Source organism: Papio anubis, chromosome 1 (assembly GCF_008728515.1).
Source record: "Papio anubis isolate 15944 chromosome 1, Panubis1.0, whole genome shotgun sequence".
Lineage (NCBI taxonomy): Eukaryota > Metazoa > Chordata > Mammalia > Primates > Cercopithecidae > Papio > Papio anubis.
The window spans coordinates 32890501-32911821 of NC_044976.1; the positions used below are offsets into that span (position 1 = coordinate 32890501).

Consider the following 21321-nt stretch of genomic DNA (forward strand, 5'->3'; position numbering starts at 1 on the left):
TTGTACAGTTTCTTTTTCTTTTTCTTTTTTTTTTTTTTTCTGAGACGGAGTCTTGCTCTGTCACCCAGGCTGGAGTGCAATGGCACGATCTCAGCTCACTGCAAACTCTGCCTTTCAGGTTCAAGCGATTCTCCTGCCTCGGCCTCCCAAATGGCGGGATTACAGGTGCCCGCCACTGCACCCAGCTAATTTTTGTATTTTTTAGTAGAGATGGGGCTTCACCATCTTGGCCAGGCTGGTCTCGAACTCCTGACTTCATGATCCACCCACCTCGGCCCCCAAATTGCTGAGATTACAGGCATGAGCCACCGCACCTAGCCTATGTTGTACATTTTCTGGTAGCCACATTTAAAAAGGTAAAAAGAAACAGGTAAAATTAATATTAATAATATATTTATGTAACTCAATATATATCAAATATTATTTCAACAGGTAATTAATACGAAAACATATTAATGAGATTTTACATTTTTTTTGTACTAAGTCTTTGGAGTCTCATATGTATTGTACATTTACAGCACCTCTCAGTTTGGGCTGGCCAATGTCAGTTGCCCAATAGGCACACATAGCTCGTATTGTACAGGGCAGGGCTAGATCCACAGCTTTTAAATTATGTCCCATGGAGCACAGCCTTCCTCAGAAATGTTCCAAGAGGTCCCTAAACATTTGGTTTGAATTTCATTTTTAGGAATTTTTAACTACTTAAAAAGTAATGGCGGGGCACAGTGGCTCAGGTCTGTAATCCCAGCACTTTGGGAGGCCAAGGTTGGCGGATCACTTGAGGTCAGGAGTTCAATACCAGCCTGAGCAACATGGTGAAACCTCATCTCTACTAAAAATACAAAAAATTATCTGAGCGTGGTGTCGCATGCCTGTAGTCCCAGCTACTCAGGAGGCTGAACCCAGGAGAATCGCTTGAACCTGAGAAGCAGAAGTTGCAGTGAGCCAAGATCAAGCCACTGCACTCCAGCCTGGGCAACAGAGTGAGACTCTGTCTCAAAAAAAAAAAAAAAATTCAAAAACTTTAAAAATTAAAAAGTAATGTAAAAATATTTGCACTTAAAGACATCCCACTCCAAATTTTAATGCAGTGAAGAAAATCAATAGAAAAATTTGTGTTCGTGTGTGAAAGGAAATATTATGTAATTCATCCTCTTATAGGAGAAGTTTGTACTAATAAAACATCTCTTAATCGTTTTAAATATTAGTACAACCACATGTCACCTAACGATGGGGACACATTCTGAGAAATGTGTCGTTAGGCAATTTTGTCATTGCGTGAACATCATAGAGTGTTCTTACACAAACCTAGATGGTATATATATTTTTATTTATATGTACATTTATCATATGGAAAACTAAATGTCCCAGCACCATTACAGAATATCAATCATTTTCCCCTACTTGATCTGCAATGCCAATATCAAGTGCCATGTATCAAGTTTCTGTATGCTCCATTATCATCTTATGGGACCACTGTCATGTATACGGTCTGACGTTGACCAAAATATCATTGTATGGAGCATGACTATAATTTATGTTACATTTCAATTAAGTAATAACAATAACAACCAACATTAATTTTGTATTCACCTCATGCTGAGTGCTTTTTGAGCATCACGTCAGCAAATTCTCACAAGAAATCTTGGAAGTGGGTAATAGTATTATCTTCATTTGCAGAGGAAAGGTAGATGCTGATGCTGGAGAGTTCAACAGTTTGCCCAAGGTGGCAATGAATGACATCAGGATTCAAACCCAACCCCAGCTGCATAACTTCTAAACCAAAGCTCCTAAGGACCACACTACAATTAAAAACAGACAGACCAACCTACCATGCCAGTATGAATTCTGAGCTTTGTCAAACTTCAGGCTACCTCGTGTCGACTCTCCCTTCATGCCAATCACTCACTCTCTTCAGGCCCTTGTACACACATGTACACACCACGCAGCTTTCTGTTTAGTGCAACAAATATTTACTGACATTACTATGCATCAGTGTTAACTGTGCTCGTTTTGTAGCCAAGATAAAGCATTTTAAATCCTATTTACCCCCCAGCTACCTAGGGAAAGGTCAGATTTTATCATGTAAATGATATGAAGCCAGTGAAGGGTTTAAGCAAAGGGTTGACAAAAAGGATCATATCTGTATTTTCAAAAGCTCATTCTGGAAGCAGCAGGGAGAGTGGATTGAAAATTACTGGGATTGGAGAAAGAAAGCCAATTAAAAAACTGTTAGAGTGAGGAGAGCAGATAGAAGAGGGGGCTACAAATGAGAAAAGTACTGGGTAACTGAGTAATCATTGAGGGGGTCAAAAAGAAAACTTCAAGGCGGACTCTAGTTCCCAGTTAAAGTAGTTGAGTTCATGGTGGGACCATGAGCTGAAATAGAAAAGACAAGAGGAGGTCTGGTTTGAGGGGGATGAGTATACATGATGAATTTAGATTTTAATATTGAAGTTGACATTGTAATCAGCTGCCCAACATCCATTCAGGCCTTCTGCCACTTGTCCCAGAAACACGACGTGAGGAATCACTCCAGATCCAGGATGGGCCTTGACCCGTGTAACCCAATCATGATAACCCATCCCATAATAATCCCCCTTGCTAATGACTGATTGGAGTAGAAGTCTAAGCCAATAAGCACATACTATTCCCTTGTGTCTTTATTGGTGTTGGGGCCATAAATTGATTCCTTCAGGCCAAAGAAAAGCATCTGTCTTCAATAACTGTGGGAGAGGAGCTCTCCTGATGAGAACAGAAAACATGCGGTACTGATTAGGACTGACAGCAATCTTCCGATTCAAGAGATAAGGCCATTCTAGAAGAAGACTATAATGGAAAGATAGAAAAACCTGGACCCTTAATGAATTCATTGAATCATTGGATCAAGCCATCCAGAAGGTCAACCTGTCCTATCCTTTTATATGAGCCAATAAATTTCCTTATTGTTTAAGACATTTTGAGTTGGGTTTTCTGCCATGTACAGCCACAAGCATCCTAATTGACACAGATATGTTGAATATAACTGAGGTGACCCAAGAAGTCAAGTGGGAGAAACAGGTATGATGTCATCAGGCAGAATTTAAACTGAGAAAGTAGATGAGACTGACTCAAGAAAGCACGTAGAGTGTGGAGGGGAAAGCAGAGCAGGGCCAAGACCAGGACCCTGGAGAGCGCTCGTGTTGGTAGGCATAAATTGCTCTACAGAAGAAACAGAACAGGAAAGAGGAGATGGTCTAGATGTAGGGTAGAGACTCAAAGAATATGGCCATGAAAGCGGGGAGAGACGAGAAAGAAGGGAAGAAATGAGAGAGGGGGGATGGGTCAACTACTGAATGAAGGAGAACACTATAGAAAGAGACATTGACAGGGAGGGGGCGGGGGAATATTAATTAAGGTGCAAGACAAGCTGCTGTACCAATAAGACCCATAAATCCAGTGGTTTGAATAACATAGAAGTTTATTTCTCTCCCACACAACAGGCCAGAGGGAGAGAGTGTCAAGAGCAGTTGCGGGCAGTTATTTTCCTTGAGGTCTCAAGAGTTCTTCTGTCTGGTTGCTCGGCCATCCCCTAGGGTCTTGCCTTTGTCCATACAGCCACAGCTAGCTCATCTCCAGCACTTCCAAGTTCCACCTCATTGAAAGGAGGAAATAGACAATGTTCACTGCAAATAGCTTCCATGTAAGGATGTGCTCTGGAAATTGCACACATACTTTTAGCAAGAACTGAGTAGACATCCACATCCAGCTGCAGGGAGTCTGGGAACTGTGGTCCTGAGCTAAATGATCATGTTCTTCCCTAAAATTCAGGGCTCCTTGACTAAAAGGAAGGAGAGAATGGGCATTTGGGGACACTTAACAAGCTCGGCCTCTAGGTTCTAGGAAGTTGTGGTAGGTGTTGTGCAGGTGACAGCACCCTCTACTCCTCAGGTTGATCAACTAGGCTTATCCGCATTAAATCTGTGACCCAATCAAATATATAATCTTAGAAGATCCTGAAGAATTTCAGGCTTTCAATTCACAATACTTCAGCTGCCACCTGCTTGCCCACTCAGGCCAGTTAATGCTGCATGACTTGCTGGCTGTGTCCAACCTCCCTGCTCCCTGCTTCCTGGCCAGTCAGCTTAGCCCTGGAAATGCACAGCAGAACCAAGCCTAAAGGAGGAAATCATCACATTCAGATGTTTTGCGTTATGTAGGTCATGATTCCCTTTCTTATTTTTAATCTCTCCCTAACTACTGATTTCCTTCTCAAAATGTTTTCCTTTGGCCTGGCTTCCACTTAAAGCTATCTCTCTTTTTTTTCCTCTCTCCTTCCCTTAACCATCATAATCACTGACTTGTTCCCAAACCCCCTGCAAGCTGGCATCTGCCCCATCACTCAGATAAAACTGTCACTGAGGTCATTAAATTTAATGGACTCTTCCCAGCCCTCTTCCTCCTCCACCTGGCTGGGTCTCATTAGACACAATTGACCACCCCTTCCTAGAACCTTTACCTCCCTTGCTGCTATGATGCACCACTACACACCTGCCCCCCAGCTGCTCCCTCCTTCCCTTCCTCCCAGTCCTTGTCTGTGTCTTTCTTTCTGTGACTCCTCAGGAGACAAAGACCAAGGCAACATCTACACAGGAACAATCATCCTGTTAGCCTGGGATAGTGGAAAAGACATAACCTGAGCTCAAATCTGGATTTGCCACTTATTTGCTGTGTGACTTTAGCAAGTTACTTAGTATCTCTGAGCCCATTTCCCCCATGGAAAAATAGGGATAAGAATGCCCTTCTTTCAGGTTTGTGTTATCAGGCTAGACAACCGCCTGATAAACAACCCCCAAAACCTTAGTGGCTTAACAAATGTAACATTACCATCTAATGAAGGTCAGCAGAGGCAGGGAAATACCACACAAGATTATGCAAGAATTGGGTCCAGTGGCCCTACTTCCCCTAGGGATCAGAGTCCTCCACTAGATTTCTGTTTCCACAGCCTACAAAGGAAAAGAGGAAATGAGTATGTGTAGAAGATTGTTCGTGATATTTTGGGGGAGAGCAGCCACAAAAGTGCCATATATTACTTCTACCCACATTCCATTGGCCAGCACTCAGTCACATGATGCAACCTTATAGCAAGGCATGCTGGGAAATGTAGTTCCAGGAGAAAAAAGGTTTGATGAACTCATAGTGTCCTGTCTGCCATATGGTCGCTGTGAAAATGGAAATAATAGAACTAAATCCTGTGGCATTTCTGGAACAGAGTAGGTGCTGAATGCCCTTCTTTCAGGTTTGTGTTATCAGGCTAGACAACTGTCTAATAAACAACCCCCAAAACCTTAGTGGGTTAACAAATGTAACATTACCATCCAATGAAGGTGAGCAGAAGCAGGGAAATACCACACAAGATTATACAGGAATTGGGTCCAGTGGCCCTACATCCCCTAGGGATCAGAGTCCTCCACTAGATTTCTGTTTCCATGGCCTACAAAGAAAAAGAGTAAATGAGTATGTGTAGAAGATTGTTCGTGATATTTTTAATCACCATTAATAAGAAAAAATAAGAATTTTTTTTAACTTTTTGCCAACTTTCCCAAGTGCAGACATCAACTGAGATAAATAAGAAGACTAAGGGAGCAGAGACAAAGAGAGAAACAACTGTTGTAAACAGGAATGAAAGTGCAGGCCGAGTTTGGGGAAGCAGGGATAAGCACAGAAGCAGGCAGAGAGTGGGCAGAGGGCTCACCGGGAATTGAGCCCCATGGTACTCAGCACAGCCTCTGCTTTCCCGGCCAGCCCTGGCTCCCACCTGAGCCAGAAGGGGCTTAGAAAGATCTGAGTTTCCTTGGAAACGATTTCTCTGGCCCTCTCTGCACGTGATCAGCCAAGTTGGTTGTAATCAAACCCCTACGAGGCAGAGAATGAGCTCTCAAACTGCAGTCCTGGGGTTCTATCCAAATTGCTTGCGTTTCCGATTTAAATTGATAATTTCCCCACGAGTGTTCTCCCTGCCCATCCACAGACTTGTTGGAAAGGGGAAGCTCTGGACATGTTACCCACCCACCGCCATCACCTCCTGCCCCTGACACAGCACAGGGGCCTTGGGAGTGCCTCCAAACAGCCCAGAGTCCTCTGTCAAAGCTGAAGGCCTCTGGCAAGCCCAGGCCTCCAGAACAGCCAGGCCAGGAGCCCCTCCCTGGGCCTCCCTGTCCCACTGAGGACAATGGCCTGGACCTGAGCGGGGGAGGAGGAGGACCTACACAGACTACAGTAGGCAAGTCCTGAATGGTTGACTTCATTGCCAGACTAAATATGAGGGTGTGGGCTTCCTCTGGTACCTTTTGCAGGTACACCCTTTCCAAAGTGAAGGATGGGGACTGGGCCAAGGCACCAGATAATCTTCTTTTCTTGTTTTGTTGTTTTTGTTGTTGTTGTTGTTTGTTTGTTTTTGAGACCAAGTGTCACTCTGTCACCCAGGTTGGAGTGCAGTGGTGCAATCTCAACTCACTGCAGCCTCTGTCTCCTGGATTCAAGTGATTCTCCTGCCTCAGCCTCCCAAGTAGCTGGGATTACAGGCACGTGCCATTACACCTGGCTAATTTTTGTATTTTTAGTAGAGACAAAGTCTGACCATGTTGGCTGGGTCTCAAACTCCTGACCTCAAATGATCTGCCCACCTTGGCCTCCCAAAGTGCAGGGATTACGGGCATGAGCCACCGCGCCTGGCCAAATAATCTTGAAGTACTAAAAGCCAAGGCTGCAAGGCTAGGAAACAGCTGGGGAAGTCTCAGAATGTTAGGCAGAAAGATCCCAGAAGGTTCTGAGGGGCACTTACCTTCACTCCCTCTGTCACAAGCCAGCCCCAACCACAGTGTGACTACAAAAAGGGAGAGTGGACCCCTGTCCCCTTTCCTTTCAGAATGGGCAGAAGACTCATCTCAGACATGGTCAAACACTCCCAGACACACACTTAGCCATATATACACATGTACACATGCATACATACATATTAGAGAGGTTTGTGCGTGTGCATAGACACATACCTGTGTACTTGAAGACATGCAATGTCATGCATACTGATCCCCCTCCTAGCATCCCAGCCATGTTCATGATGTATCTGGGCATATTCACAAACAGACATCAGAACTGGGCTGAGAACTTGGTGCACACCTGCACGGGACAGCCTCAAGGAACACACATGCATGCTGACACAAGTCCAACTGGCCATCCTGGCATGATCACTGACTGACACATGTACTCAGACACACACATATAAGACTGAGGAAAAGGCAGAACCAGGCTGGGAGATGGACCCTGCTTTGCATGTGGCTAAGTAGGAAGCCGGGTGGATTCCAAATTACTAGACAGCTCCAGGAAGATGTGGCCAAATTGGGTCTAATCCGAGGCTGCATCTGGAGTCCAGTCTGGACATTACTTCAAAGCAGGGTGTGTAGTGTCTTCATGGGTAGGGTTAGGGCCCTCATGGGGGAAATAGGCTCCCAAACTGCAGAGGAAAACACAGACCAGGAGCAGCCCCTGGAAAAGGCCTTGCTCCCAAAGGGGAAGCTGGATGTCAGGTTCTTATCCCAGTGCAGAAGACTAGGTAAAATCAGGAACCAGCCATTGGCTTGGGAACCTACAGTGAGGGAAGAGAACAGGCTCATGGGCTCTGGGAGTCCAAAGCTCCCCAGCTCTCAGATCCTGTATTCAGGGAGACACAACTAGTAACAGGCCCACCCTCTGCCATGCTGGCTCCCCACTCAGAGCCAGGCTAGGTCAGGAAGAGCTCAGGGACTTGGTAGGCGGAGCCTAGTGGCAGAGAACTATCAGTATCTATAGCAGAAGGGACTGAGGAAAGACAGGCCAGACACCCCAGCTCCTGAGCCAGCCAGAACCTAGACTCTATTATTCCCTCTGTTGCCAGGAAAACAACCAGAAGACTCGCTCCCCACCTCCAGAAACTGCCTTCGGGCCCCTACCTCCACCCCAGCTGTAAGGGTCTTGGTCAGTCATGTTCTGAGTTCAAGAGTCCCTCATCTCCCTTCCCACTGCAGTGAAGCCGGGAGCTGGGCTGTGCAACTGACAGGAGTGGGGAGCAGGTATTCAGTCCTAATACCCAGAGTGGCTGTCCCTACCATTTCTCCTAATGCCCCAGCACTGAGAAGAATCCTGCAGACCTTCACAGCCCACCTGCTCCTTTCTAAACAGACAGGTATGAGAGAACTGAGAACTCCAGTGGAGCAGGCACAGCCAGCTCTCTGCAGCTGCAGCTTTCCACATTTCCTAACAGAGTCAGCTGGGGAATGAGAGACAGGAAGGGTGAAAGTTCTAATCACTTGGAGTTTCCCTACCACCCAGCAGCTCTCTCTCTCTCTCTCCCTCCCTCCATTCCTCCCTTCGTGTATGCTGCTCTGTGTGTCTGGTGTCCTTCTACATCCTTGTCTCCTGGAAGACACTTATTTAACCTTCAAACCCCTGTTCAGGCATCCTCTCTGCTTTTCAAATCTTTCCCCAGCACTCCCTCTGTTTGACTAATTATTTACTCCTTTCTCCAGGCTACCTACATTACAGCATGTGTTATGATTATCCATTCATGTCACGGTAATCAGGGATGCCTTGGATATCGGGATGCCTGTCTTCTCCACTTGACTGTGAGCTCCCTGAAGGTAGGAGCTTGGTGGCACTTGTCTCTGTACCCCAGCACCACTATAGGGTCTGAGAGAACATGTCCAGGAGAAGTAGTACGATATGTCAGTTAAAAGTATGGGCTCTGGACTAAGCCAGACCTGAGTTTGAACCCCAGGTCTGCCTCTTCTGGCTGTGGGAGTTGGATGTGTTGTTTCAGCTCTCTAAGCCTCGGTTGTTCCAAATTATGACATGGGAAGAGTAGTAATGACTGTCTCATGGATTGCCATGAGTAATCAATGATACAATGAATATGGAGAGATTAGCCCAGTACTGGGCACGTTAATAACCTTTGTTATCTTCCCACCAGCACCTGGGCTGTCCATTCTATGCTGAGTCATCATAGCGACTCCATATAGCCCATTCCCCTAGAAACCTCACTAGCAAATGAATAATGACAATCAAGAATGATAAGTTCCATGACAAAACTCTGGGGGCCCTGGGAGCCTAGAGAAGGAACCACTAATTTCAGTGGACATGTGATCTAGTGGTTAAGTTTATTGGCTTTGGTGTCAGGAAGTTCCAAGTTCAAATCCTAGCTGAGACTCTAATTAGCTGTGTGAACTTAGGTTAAGTTAGTTAAACACTCAGAAACTCTGAAATGTGATGGAATTTTAATAACACAAAGATATAAATAATACAAATTTGACAAAAAATCAAATTTGCCTGGGGGTGAGCAAGGAAGACTTCCCAGAAAATATGACGTCAGGCCTTAATGAATGAATAGAAGTTTTCCAGGTGAAGAGGGGAAGCAAGGGCTTTTCCAGCAGGAGCAGCACGTTCAAAGGCTGGTGAATCCAAGGACAATGAGATGTTTAGTGATCCCAGATCCCGTGTATGAGGGGGAAGTGTCTGAAGAGGGCCCACAAAGAGAGACAAGGGCCATGCTTAGTGGTTCCTGGCACACACTTCAAACGACCTCTGAGTCACTCTTCTGGAATGTGCCTGGTACATACTTAGAGGCTCAATAAATATTTGTAGGAAAAACAAATACGAGTCAGTGTCTCCTGCACCCTGTTCTCCTTGCTCCACCCACCCACCCAGCCACTCACCTCCCACTGATCCCTGGGACTCTAAGGAGCACAGGCCAAAACCATTGGAATTCACTCCCTCCTAGTTAAGCTCCATGGCCAAGAAAGTTGCACCAAAGCTAAACCCAACAATGGGCCCGATATCAGAAGAACGACTCCTGAACTTTGCAGCTCGCAGAATAAAAATGTATTCCTTCTGATTCCCTATCCAGTCTCCTGATAAGCCCAGCGTGCCACATCTTAATATTCCTCCTGCTAAGGTGCCTGAAGTTCCCTCGGATGTCTGCTTCCAGCCTGCTAGTCTTTGAACTTGAGACATTCTAAACACCCAGTAGTTGACTTCATAATTCGGTGAGACTTGAAAGGCAGCCCAGGCAGCGGTCAGCCAGGTCTTCCATGCAGAAAATCCGGATGGCCTGGATGCTCTCCCTCAGGGCTCCTCTCCAGGGATGGCTGCTGGAATCAAAGAGTTTGGGATCACAGCAAATTCATTTGCAGCCACAACAGAATCCTGTTAGCAGGCTGTCCTGGGGATGGGAGGCAGGGAATGGGAGAAAACTCACCTATGTCTCTATCAGAAGAGGTGTCCTTGGACACTTAATAATCAGCTTTGCTTGGCTTAGCACTATCAGAGCCTGGAATCAAGCTTCTATCACAAGGTCCCACAGCCTCAGTTCAATACTAGAGATAGGCCAATTCTGCTGCCCTCTGGCAGAGAACAAATTCCTGCTGTTCAAGCTTTTGTCAGTCTCTACTGCCCCTGTGCCCTGCCATGACCCTGCTTTGGCTCCTGGAAAGATGGGGGTGCTACAGGAGGGCCCCAATTTCCCTCCTCTCCACAACTGCCCACATCCTCACCTCCATCTCAGAGAGAGGAAAGGTCCCTTCTTTCATCCAAGTCCAAGCCTACAGCTGAGTTCCCACACCCTCACTCAACCTCAAGGATCTGCATGTAAAACCTCTCCCTTGACCTCCAGCAACAAACAGGCTCAAGGTGCCTCCAGGCTAAAGGTGGCCTTCCCAGGATGGACTTAGATCTGGATTCAAGTTCAGGCTCCAACACCTACCAGCTGCATAACCTTGAGCCAGTCATTCCATCTCTGTATTTCAGCCTCTACATCTGTGAAGTGGAAATAACAGCCACCAACTCCGAGGAAGGGTCACGGGAAATGAGATGCCGATGTCTGGCAAGGCTTAGCACCCTGCCTGCCCTTTTATCACTCAAGGAAATTCAGTCATTAGTACAAATATGAGCTCACTGTCCCATAAAGCTAGTGGCCTACTTCTCTTTCCTACACTACCAGGCTTCTTTATTTTTTTAATTTTACTTTAAGTTCTGGGATACATGCGCTGAATGTGCAGGTTTGTTACATAAGTATACATGTGCCATGGTGGTTTGCTGCACCCATCATCAACCCATCATCTAGATTTTAGGCCCCACATGCATTAGGTATTTGTCCTAATGCTCTCCCTCCCCTTCCCCCCACCCCGTGACAGGCCCCCGTTTGTGATGTTCCCCTCCCTGTGTCCATGTGTTCTCATTGTTCAACTCCCACTTATGAGTGAGAACATGAAGTGTTTGGTTTTCTGTTCCTGTACTAGTTTAATGAGAATGATAGTTTCCAGCTTCATCCCTGTCCCTGCAAAGGACGTGAACTCATTCTCTTTTATGGCTGCATAGTATTCCGTGGTGTATATGTGCCACATTTTCTTTATCCAGTGTATCATTGATCCAGTGTATCATTGACCAGGCTTCTTATGAAGCACTCACCCCTCCTTAGCCCATTTCAAACTGGACCCTGACCTCATGCCTCTCACCCAGTCACCAGGAAGCCCAATAACCTAATTCCATGGCTTCCCCCCAGCTTCCAAAAGAGGCATTCAGTGCTGATGCCCACCTGTTTTTTAACTCAAATTCCCTCCTCAGGCCTTCACAGCTCACTCTCCTGGTTCTTCTCTCTTTATGAACATGCCCTCTCCACATCCTTTTCAGTCCTAGATAAGTGGTTACACACTGGAATCACCTAGGGAGCTTCAAACTACCAATGTGCAGCCACGCCCTCCAGCAAGTCTCAATGTGTTGGTCTTTGGGAGGTCCAGGCACTCTAAAGTGCAGCTGGGTTTGAGAACTGCAGCCCTGAATGGAGAAGATGCCCTTGGCCTCTGTGTTACTTAAGATTATGTTCTGCCATACAGAAAAAAAAAAAAAAGTAAACGTGGTTTACATAAGACAGATGTTCATGTGTCTTGCAGGTATGGAATCTGGAGGTCCAGATTAGTTTGGCAACTCCACAGTCATCAGGAACCCAGGTTTCTACTGCCTCATGGCACAAAACGACTACTGGAGCCTCACAGCCTCATTCCAGGCTGCAGGAAGGAAAGGGGAGCACAGAGGGGCAAAGGTAGGTAAGAACCACCTTCTCACACTTCCCGCTACTCACAACTTAACACATACCCACACCCAGCTCTGTGGGTGGAGGAGAAGCAGAATCTTCATTCCAAATGGCTGTGTCTAGCTAAAACACAGGTATTCTGAACACTGAGGAAGAAGAAGAGAGCAGTTTCTGCCATGTGGGAATTCTAGGACCTCAACCACTCCACCTGAGTATTGCTTCCCCCACCCACTCCACAGGCTCCTTAAATGCATTGTGTCCCAAACTGCACCCATCTGACCAGGTCCCATGAGGCAGCAAGGATTTTGAGATTACAGATCTAGTCCTGGCTTTAACACTCAAGCAACCATGGGTACTTGATGCCTTGATGGGCTTCAGTTTCCTTATCTGTGAAATAAGATAAGAAATGTATTTTATTCTTGGGAAGATGAATGATTGGCTTACATATAAACATCTAGTAGAGTGCCTGGTGTATAGCAGGAGCTCAATACATGTTGGTTTCCTTCTCTTCCTTTTCTCTTTCCTAGTCCAGAGAAACCATTTCCTTTCTCTATGCTGTGCTGCCCCCTCTCCCAAACTGATTATATATTGTCATCAGGCCTTGTAGACAAGGCTCCCAGATGTGACACTAACCATATATTTCTTTGTTAAGAACATATGTAAAATGCGGGGCGGGAGAGTGAGAGAAGAAGAGGGAGAAATTACCTTTACGAAAAAGGAGCTAACCAACCCGGATAGTACGCGAATCTTTCCCCGACGTGCTCTGCACCTCCCCTTTCAGGGGAAATCTCTTTTTTCCTCCCTCACTCTTGTGTGGTTTTTTTATTATGACTTGTAGCTATAGGTTGGAGGACAGATGCAGTGTTGGTCAAAATCAAAAGTATGGTCAATTGTACAATTCTCCAGTTTTGAACTGACCCAATTCCCCAGTCATAGACTGACCCTAGGCCCTGGTCACACATCAATCCAGACCCCCCAGTCACAGGAAGATGGAACCTTCCTACAGCTTTGCTACCCAAAGTGCAGGGCCCAGCAGCGTCTGAATCACCTGGAAGCTTGTTAGACATACAGAATCCCAGGCCCCACATGAGACATTGACACAAATGGAGGATTTTTTTTCCTGGCATCTCTCCTTTCCTTTCTCTTGCCTTCCCCAGGAACTGAGCATTTATTATACAAGGTGACCCCTGGTGTCCTCAGCAGCACTCCAAGATCCTATCCTCTCCTTACTCCAGCCATGACTTACTCCATCACTAAGCCAGTTTCCCGCAATGGTCCTGCCTGGCAATGGGCACAGTTGTGGAATCTTTTAATGCTATATCCTTACTTGAATGATATGGTGCAGGTGTACTGAGCATATTGGAAAGAAAGTGTGTGAAACACCTAGAAGAGGACCTAAAACATAGAAGACAGCCAATAAGTGGCAGCTGTTATTACCAGCTGTGTGACCTCGGCCATCACTACACGTACCAGAGCCTCAGCTTCATCACCAGCTCCCAACACCTACTATGACACAGAGCTGGTCTCATATTGTGACTTCAATCTGATTCTCAGTTCAGTGGAAGGAGAAATCATCAAACAGGATTGGCCAGTAAAAAGAGGAGATTACAGGCAGGGAGATGAGCCCAGATCTAAGGACAGGTAAATCCAGAATATATGTGAGCAGTTAGGAGGAGACCAGGTTGGCAGCATCAGGAGACATGCAGGAGAGAAATGGATGAGGCAGACAGAAGGATGCTGGAGGCCAATGGTGAGCCTTGAAGGCCGAACTAAGAAGTTTAGATTTTATCCTGAAAGTGAAAGGGAACCCCGATGGGCGTTTTGGATGTGAAGTCAAAGGACGGCATAAAGCGCAGAAAGAGGATGACACTAGGGCACTGGAGTGGTGATAGAATGAACATGACCAATTGGATGAGAGAAGGAGGAAGAGGGAGAATCAATTTGAAATGACTATGGCAACATCAGTGACAGACAAGGCAGCCCAGAGATGGAACTGTCTGCAGGTGGAAAGTTAACATTTTTGCATTAGAACTCCATTCCTTCATCCAATCAGTATGTCTTGAGTATCTGTGCTAAGCACCGCATGGGGCTCTGGGTATATTATGGTGTGCCAAACAGACCGTAGTTCTTGTCCTGATGGGAGTTCTGCCTTGGTGAGAGGAAGATGCCAAGAGACATCCAGGAGACAATTCAGAGAATAGTCAGGGCTGGATACGGCTTGGGAGCCTTCTCCCAACTGCCCCAGACACATTTCAGAAAGTGTTAAGGGCTGGAAAAATTATGAGAAGATTTCTTGAAGGCCCAGACTTCAACCCTGCATTTCCCACAATATCCAGCCAAGGCCAATGTCCCTCTGCAGGGCTTTGCTCCAAGATGACCGTGGGAGGGGCAGCTCCCTTGGAGATGGATACCTGGCCCAGTGTTCAGGGGCTCTGGCTTCTTGATTACCTGCTGGAGGGGAGTCTTGTGATTGCAGTCATCTGATTAGGGATTCATGCACTCATCAGAGCTGAGTAGAGACACAGCCCAAAGAATCTGGGCCAGGCGGAGTAGTTCTTAGCTATCTGGTGATACAGGTGAGGTGTTTCTTCAGCACTGTCCCATGGATTCCCAGGCCTTCACACCCATGCATCCCTCTCTCCACTGCACTTTCTGTTCCCCTAAATGCCTCTGGGGCTCATACTGTGCCAACTGACCCCAACTTTCTTTACCCTCCTAAACTCAGACTTTTATCTCCTCTCTACACTCCCTCTAGCCTCTGCCTTCCAGCTGCCCAGACTCACTGCACACATACACACACTCCTGGCCCCTGTAAGCCCAATTAAGCCAACAAATCCACAGTTAATTTAATACTGAGCACTCAGCAGAAGGATACATCACTGGTGGTAGATTGCGTGAGTGATACCGTAGAATTACATCTTTGTGTGCTTCAGTTGTGTGGGTATACTTTATAATTCACTGTGGTCAATGGGTAATAGATCTAAAATTCAGAGACTAATATAACTAGTATAAATGATGCAGAAGTTTCAGGCTGTAGCTCTCGTTTTCTGAGATAGCGTTGTTAGAACTGCAGTCTCCTGGTACTCATTCCCTGGGCAGGAAGCAATCCTCAGGTAAGAGCGCCCCAGCATAGAAAGATGATCTCCTCCACTACCATCTGCTCCGTGATGCGGTTTCCAGGAATACACTGTGTGGGGTGGTGGGGGGACTCCCTTTCCTCCAAACCCTACTCTCTGGTGATTTTGTCAGCCTGAACCAAAAGCCTTAAAAATATGCATTTTCTTTGACTCTATAATTCTACTTTCGGAAACAAGTTCTAAGGAAAACGTATGTGCAAGGATGTTTGTGAAGCACCATTTAAAATAGCTACATATAAAAATGGAAAGAACCGAGATGTAATATACACACAGTGCGATTCTATGCAGGTTATTTACCCAGTGTCTCTCAGCTCACATCTACCCTTTTGTATTCTGCTCTTGCTGAGGCCAGAACTCCAAACCCAACGCTTCCCAGACTCCAGAACCAGCTGGCTTCCTGTTAGGTTCCTGCAATGAAAGGCACTCGAGGAAGATTGGAAGGCAAGATGAGGAGAGAAGGGACTTGGTTCCTCTTTCTTCCTTTCCTGCCAGCATCACTCCAGCAGCAGCAGTTGGCTCCAGCCCCTACTTTCTTTTTGTACTCCCAAACCCAGCCTCACCGCAATCCTTCCATATACCAATAGCAGCCACATACCATTCCCAGGTCTCAGCACCAGTTCCGCAGGACTGCAGGACCCATACTCTGAGTTCCTAGGTCCTGGTTCCCAAACTTCTTTTGTTCCTGTAGCCCTAGGGTTGGTACCTGCTTCCTGCAGTTATTATCTCTGAGTTACCCCTGTGTTCCCTTTTTGCCCTATCAGCTCTCCAACATCTGTGTAGCCAATTTCCTGTATTAAATTCACTCTCTTTGAAATACCTTGTGTGGTGTCTGGTTTTCTGAGTTCTGGCTAATATAGATGTCATTTCACCCCAATTGGGTAGAAAAAAATTTATAAATGTAACAATATCAAAGGTTGGTTGAGACTCAAAGAAATTGGAAATTTTCTACATTTCTGATGGGATTGTAAATTTACAACCATTTTAGAAAACAATTGGGCAGGCAACAACTGGTAAAGTCAAATTGCATACCGTGAAATTCTGGTCCTGTGTATGAACTCTAAAGAAACACTTACAGATTACTCAAACAGAGAGCATCATTCCTTATTTTTCCCAACAGAAGGAAATGGATGATTCAACTGCGGTACACTCATATAAGGAAATACTACTACATGGTGGTTAAAAATGAATAACTGATAGTTACCTACAGCAACATGGATAAAACCTAGAAGCATAATTTTGAGTAAAGAAAGTATCCTGCAAAAGGATGTGTATAGTACGGTGTCATTTACATATACATTTTTAAACCTACAAAGCAATACTATATATTGTTAATGAATATACTTGAATATAGTAAAAGTGCACATCATACATGGCAAGTTAAATTATTTAGAAGCACTAGCTGTAGATGATGGTGACTCAGGAGACAGGAAAGAAAATGGAATCAGATAAAGAGGAATCAAAGGAGGACTTTTTTTATTTATGTATTTATTTATTTTTTTTTTATTTATTTATTTTTTCTGAGACAGAGTCTTGCTCTGTCACCCAGGCTGGAGTACAGTGGCATGATCTCAGCTCACTACAACCTCCACCTCCTGTGTTCAAGCGATTCTCCTGTCTCCTAAGTAGCTGGGATTACAGGAGCATGCCACCACACCCGGCTAATTTTTGTATTTTCAGTAGAGACAGAGTTTTGCCATGTTGGCCAGGCTGATCTTGAACTCCTGACCTTGTGATCCGCCTGCCTCGGCCTCCCAAAGTGCTGGGATTACAGGTGTGAGCCACCGCACCCAGCCTGGCTTTATTTCTTCAGCTTGGTGGTAGGTACTATTAAATTGAGGGTCTGGAAGGCAAGGGCTTAGCGAAAGAAAGAAGGAATAAGAGTCTACATTTAGGAGAATGGAAGAAGTGGGAGCCAGTTAGCATATCACGCCTAGACATCTAATAAAATTATTATGTAAAAATATGATTTATCGACATGAAGAGTTGTTAAGAACACATTAAGTAAAAATTAAGGATACAACATAGTATGTATTTCATTACCCCTTTTTTATATAATACAGTGTGTGGGGGGGGGGGGTGTGTATGGGGGAAAAAAATGGCTGAAAAAGAATATACCAGGCCGGGCGCGGTGGCTCAAGCCTGTAATCCCAGCACTTTGGGAGGCTGAGGCGGGTGGATCACGAGGTCAGGAGATCGAGACCATCCTGGCTAACATGGTGAAACCCCGTCTCTACTAAAAATACAAAAAACTAGCCGGGCGTGGTGGCGGGCGCCTGTAGTCCCAGCTACTCAGAGGCTGAGGCAGGAGAATGGCGTGAACCTGGGAGGCGGAGCTTGCAGTGAGCCGAGATCGCGCCACTGCACTCCAGCCTGGGTGACACAGCACGAGATTCCGTCTCAAAAAAAAAAAAAAAAAAAAAGAATATACCAAAATGGCAAGAGTATTTACCTCTGGGTAAGAGGGTTATAGGGGATTTTTATTTATTTCTTTATAGTTAACTGTATTTTCTATTGCTTCTAAAACAAATATGAACTTCTTATATAATGAATTCTTAAAGGAATTTTTTAAATGTACTTTGAGAATTTCTTCCCTTACCTGTGGCTGTTATCTCAACATCCCACTGAAGGGTTTCCTAAAGTGTCGTACGTAAGATGATTTTAGGTGGTTTAATGCACATTAAACATTTTTTATTTTCACATATATATCTACTTTAATGTATTTTACAAAAATAATTTAGCGCGTCAAACTCATGATTCAAAATGATACTCAATTTTTTTAGATGGAATTCCTGAAGTACAGGGGAAAGGGATTGTCTTCTCAATAAATGGTGCTGGGTCTGTGGGATAGCTGTATGGAAAAAATGGAATTCAGACCCCTACCTTAACATACACAAAAGTCTGTTCCAAGTATCCTACATTTTAAAGATAGAACAAGAAAGCTTCTAGATGATAAACGTAAGAGGGCCTTATGCCTTGGGGGTTAGAGTTACTTAAACGGAACAAAAAATTATTAATCATATAGAAAAAGATGGATAAACCAGACTATTTCAAAATTCAGAACTTCTTTTTTTCAAAGGACACCACTGAGAGAGTAAAATAAAAACCACAGAATAGAATATTATTGCAATATTTGTAATCAACATTAGACACACAACTAGAATGTATGAAGAAGCCCTATGCACCAGTTGTAAAAAGGCAGATAAAATGCAAATGAAAAATTACCCAGACATAGGCACTCCAAAAAAGAAGATGCCCAAACATCTAATAAACTGGTAACCCTGCAGGATGTTTACAGAGACCTGGGAACACTTTCTTTTCTTAACCTGAGAGTTGATTAGATGAATACATTCACTCTTTGAGTTTCCAATTTTCAACTCACGGAGCTGTACACTTAAGATGTGTGTATTTTCTGTATATACATTATACCACAATTATACTACAATAAGATTATCATTTTTAATTTAGATAAGAAAAAGAAAATAACATTTTGGCCCTTTTACCGATCAACAGAGTTTAGAAAAGTAACAATGTACTATGTAACTTGCAAAAAGGAACAATAGAAAGATAAACCAAAAACAAATAAAAACAATTGTCTCTGGGAGGACGGGCAAGAACAGGGGAAAGGGATTAGGAATAAAAATTAGACTTAGCTGCATGTGTGTTTTTAAATAATCCTGATTCACAATCATGTAAATAATCAATATAATTTCAAAATGAGTCCATTTTTAAGAAATACTAATTTTAAATTAAGTTAATTGAGATGGTATATAGACAGAGCAAAAATTGTGACATAGATATTAACCTGAGTGACTAAAGTCATGCCATGTGAACATAAGGTTTCCATATGATGGGACATTAACGAGACAGGCCACTGTCCAAGTCACCAGGGCAGGCATTGCTAATCTATCAGAGCTCTTCCCCACTGAGCCCAGATTCCACTTCAGAATCCAGCTCAGCACACACTCCAGACAGCAGTGGCACAGAAGTTAAAACACGCTTGCCATTCCTACTCTGCGATAGCAGGGCTCCAAGAAACAGGATGAAGCAGTCACAAACCTACCCAGGTCTCCTAACCCCTCATTCTACTAATGGGAAAACTGAGGCCAAGAGAAGAGGAGTGGCTTACTCAAGGACACAGCCGGAGTTTAATTTTCCCTCTGCCACACCACCACCCAGGCTTTGGCATTCCAGCCCAAAGAATGGAGTCCTTTGCTCTTCCGTCAACCACACACGCCCAGGCAGGGGAGGTACAGAAGCAGTCAGCTGCTAACAGCGCTTCCAAAATTCCCAGGCAGGAACATTGCAGTTTGCCTTTGCACTGAGCCTGTTCCTGAATCCAGGGTTCTTCCCTTGCCTTAACAACCAAGCCACCATCCTGCCTCAACCAGCATCACGGAGATGTCTTACTCAATCGCAGGGATGATCCTGCCACTTTCCTGCTCAGAAGGTGGCCTTGCCTCCCTATTTCTTTACTCCCTAACTGGACATTCTAAATATTTGTGATCTGACTCGAAACTGCCTCTTTCTCTGATCATCAGCTTGCCGCCTCCTGTGGGCTCCAGCTCAACCCCACTTCCAGATCTTTGTCCATGCTGTTCCAACCACCTTATACTTTCACTGAGTCCCAGAAGGTGAAACTAGGACACCTGAAAGTCATTCTTTCATGCTCTGGGATGAAGCCAACCCCGTGGGTATGGTCAAGAGGCTTCAGTTGGAAGGAAAAGGGGCTCTTGAGGCTGGAGCCAGGTCAAACAGCAGAAACGTTCTCTTGAGCGTTCTCAACCTTCTTTAGACATAGGACTCTTTGAGAATCTGATTAAAACTGTGGACCCCATTCCTAGTTAAATACACCCAAACACAATATTTTCTATTTAATATCAAAGCACTGGGGAGAACCCTTAAGAATCCTTGCCCCATGAGGCTACAATGTCAAACACTATTTCCTTGTATTCATTACGTGTCAGGACTATGGTAAGGACCACACACATTATCTCATCTAACCCCTCAATACCACCATGAAGTAGGAAACATGGTTGCCTGCACTCTATAGATGAGGAACGAAGGCACAGATAGATGGTAGCCACGGAACCAGAATTCAGATCCAAGTCTTTCTGGCTCCTCAGCTTTTGCTCTCACATGATGCACCAAAGTTTTCCGTTGGTTACCCAGTGTCAGAATTTCCTAGGGTGCTCATTTTAAAAATGCAGATTTCTCAGCCCCACACTAAGTCCAGTGAGTCAGAACCTCTGGAGGTGGAGCCCAGGAATCTGCGTCATTCACGAGAGCTCCAGTTGACTCTCAGGTACCCTAAGGTTGAAAACTGCTGCACTTCACTGGACTGTCTTCCCCAGTAAGCAGTAGCTAAACATTCCAGATATTACGGTTGTGTAATAGATGACCCCCGAAATGTAGAATGACCACCGTTTTATTTTACTCCCAAATTTGTGGTTCCGGAATTCAAGCAGGGCATCCCTTCCACCAGACTCCATTAGTCGAAGCAGTCACAAGCCAGCCTAGATTCAAGAAGAAGGGAATTAGACTCCATCTCTTGATGGGGCATGGCAAGGTTCCCATTGTACACAAACATATGGCATGGACGCTATTGTTGTGACCATCTTTGAAAAGGGTAATCTGCCACTCCAAGCCTCTATTCACATGCAAAATCCGGTAAAATCAACCGGGCTGCTTCGATCTGCAGCCTGGAGAGAACAATGCTTAACATTCATCAAAGTCACTTTTCAGCAGGCTTCCTCATGCTTCACAGTTCACCCTTTCTGCTTCAGGAAGAACTGCAGTGGCACAGCAAGCCCCTCAACGGCCACATCAGAAAGTGCCTTCAGTGGCAACACTTTCCTGGCAGCTCATGATCTCATGGACCAATTTAAAAAAAAAAAAAAGTGTTCATCCAGCTTCCTTCTGCATCCAGGTGGCCTTACCTCAGGGCACAAGGGGGACATAATGGGAGACCCAGAATCAAAATGAAAAAGGTTTAACAAGAAGACATCAAAGAGAGAGAACAGAAAGAGTGTAAACTAGGAACTGGGACAACCTTTCCAAAGGGCAGCTTGGCCACATATATCAAGATGT

The 21321-nt window shown here is 45.0% G+C and overlaps 1 long non-coding RNA gene across 1 annotated transcript in view; it reads right to left on the minus strand.

The window, feature by feature from the left end:
• Positions 1 to 1023: 1023 nt before the first annotated feature.
• The window catches only part of LOC108586286, a 39628-nt gene continuing 19330 nt past the window's right edge, over positions 1024 to 21321 (minus strand). Inside the window, exons 2-3 of the long non-coding RNA XR_001903381.3 lie at positions 5355 to 5473; positions 1024 to 4985 (exon numbers count right to left, since the gene is read on the minus strand). This is a non-coding gene — a long non-coding RNA (uncharacterized LOC108586286). The remainder of the gene's footprint in view (positions 4986 to 5354; positions 5474 to 21321) is intronic.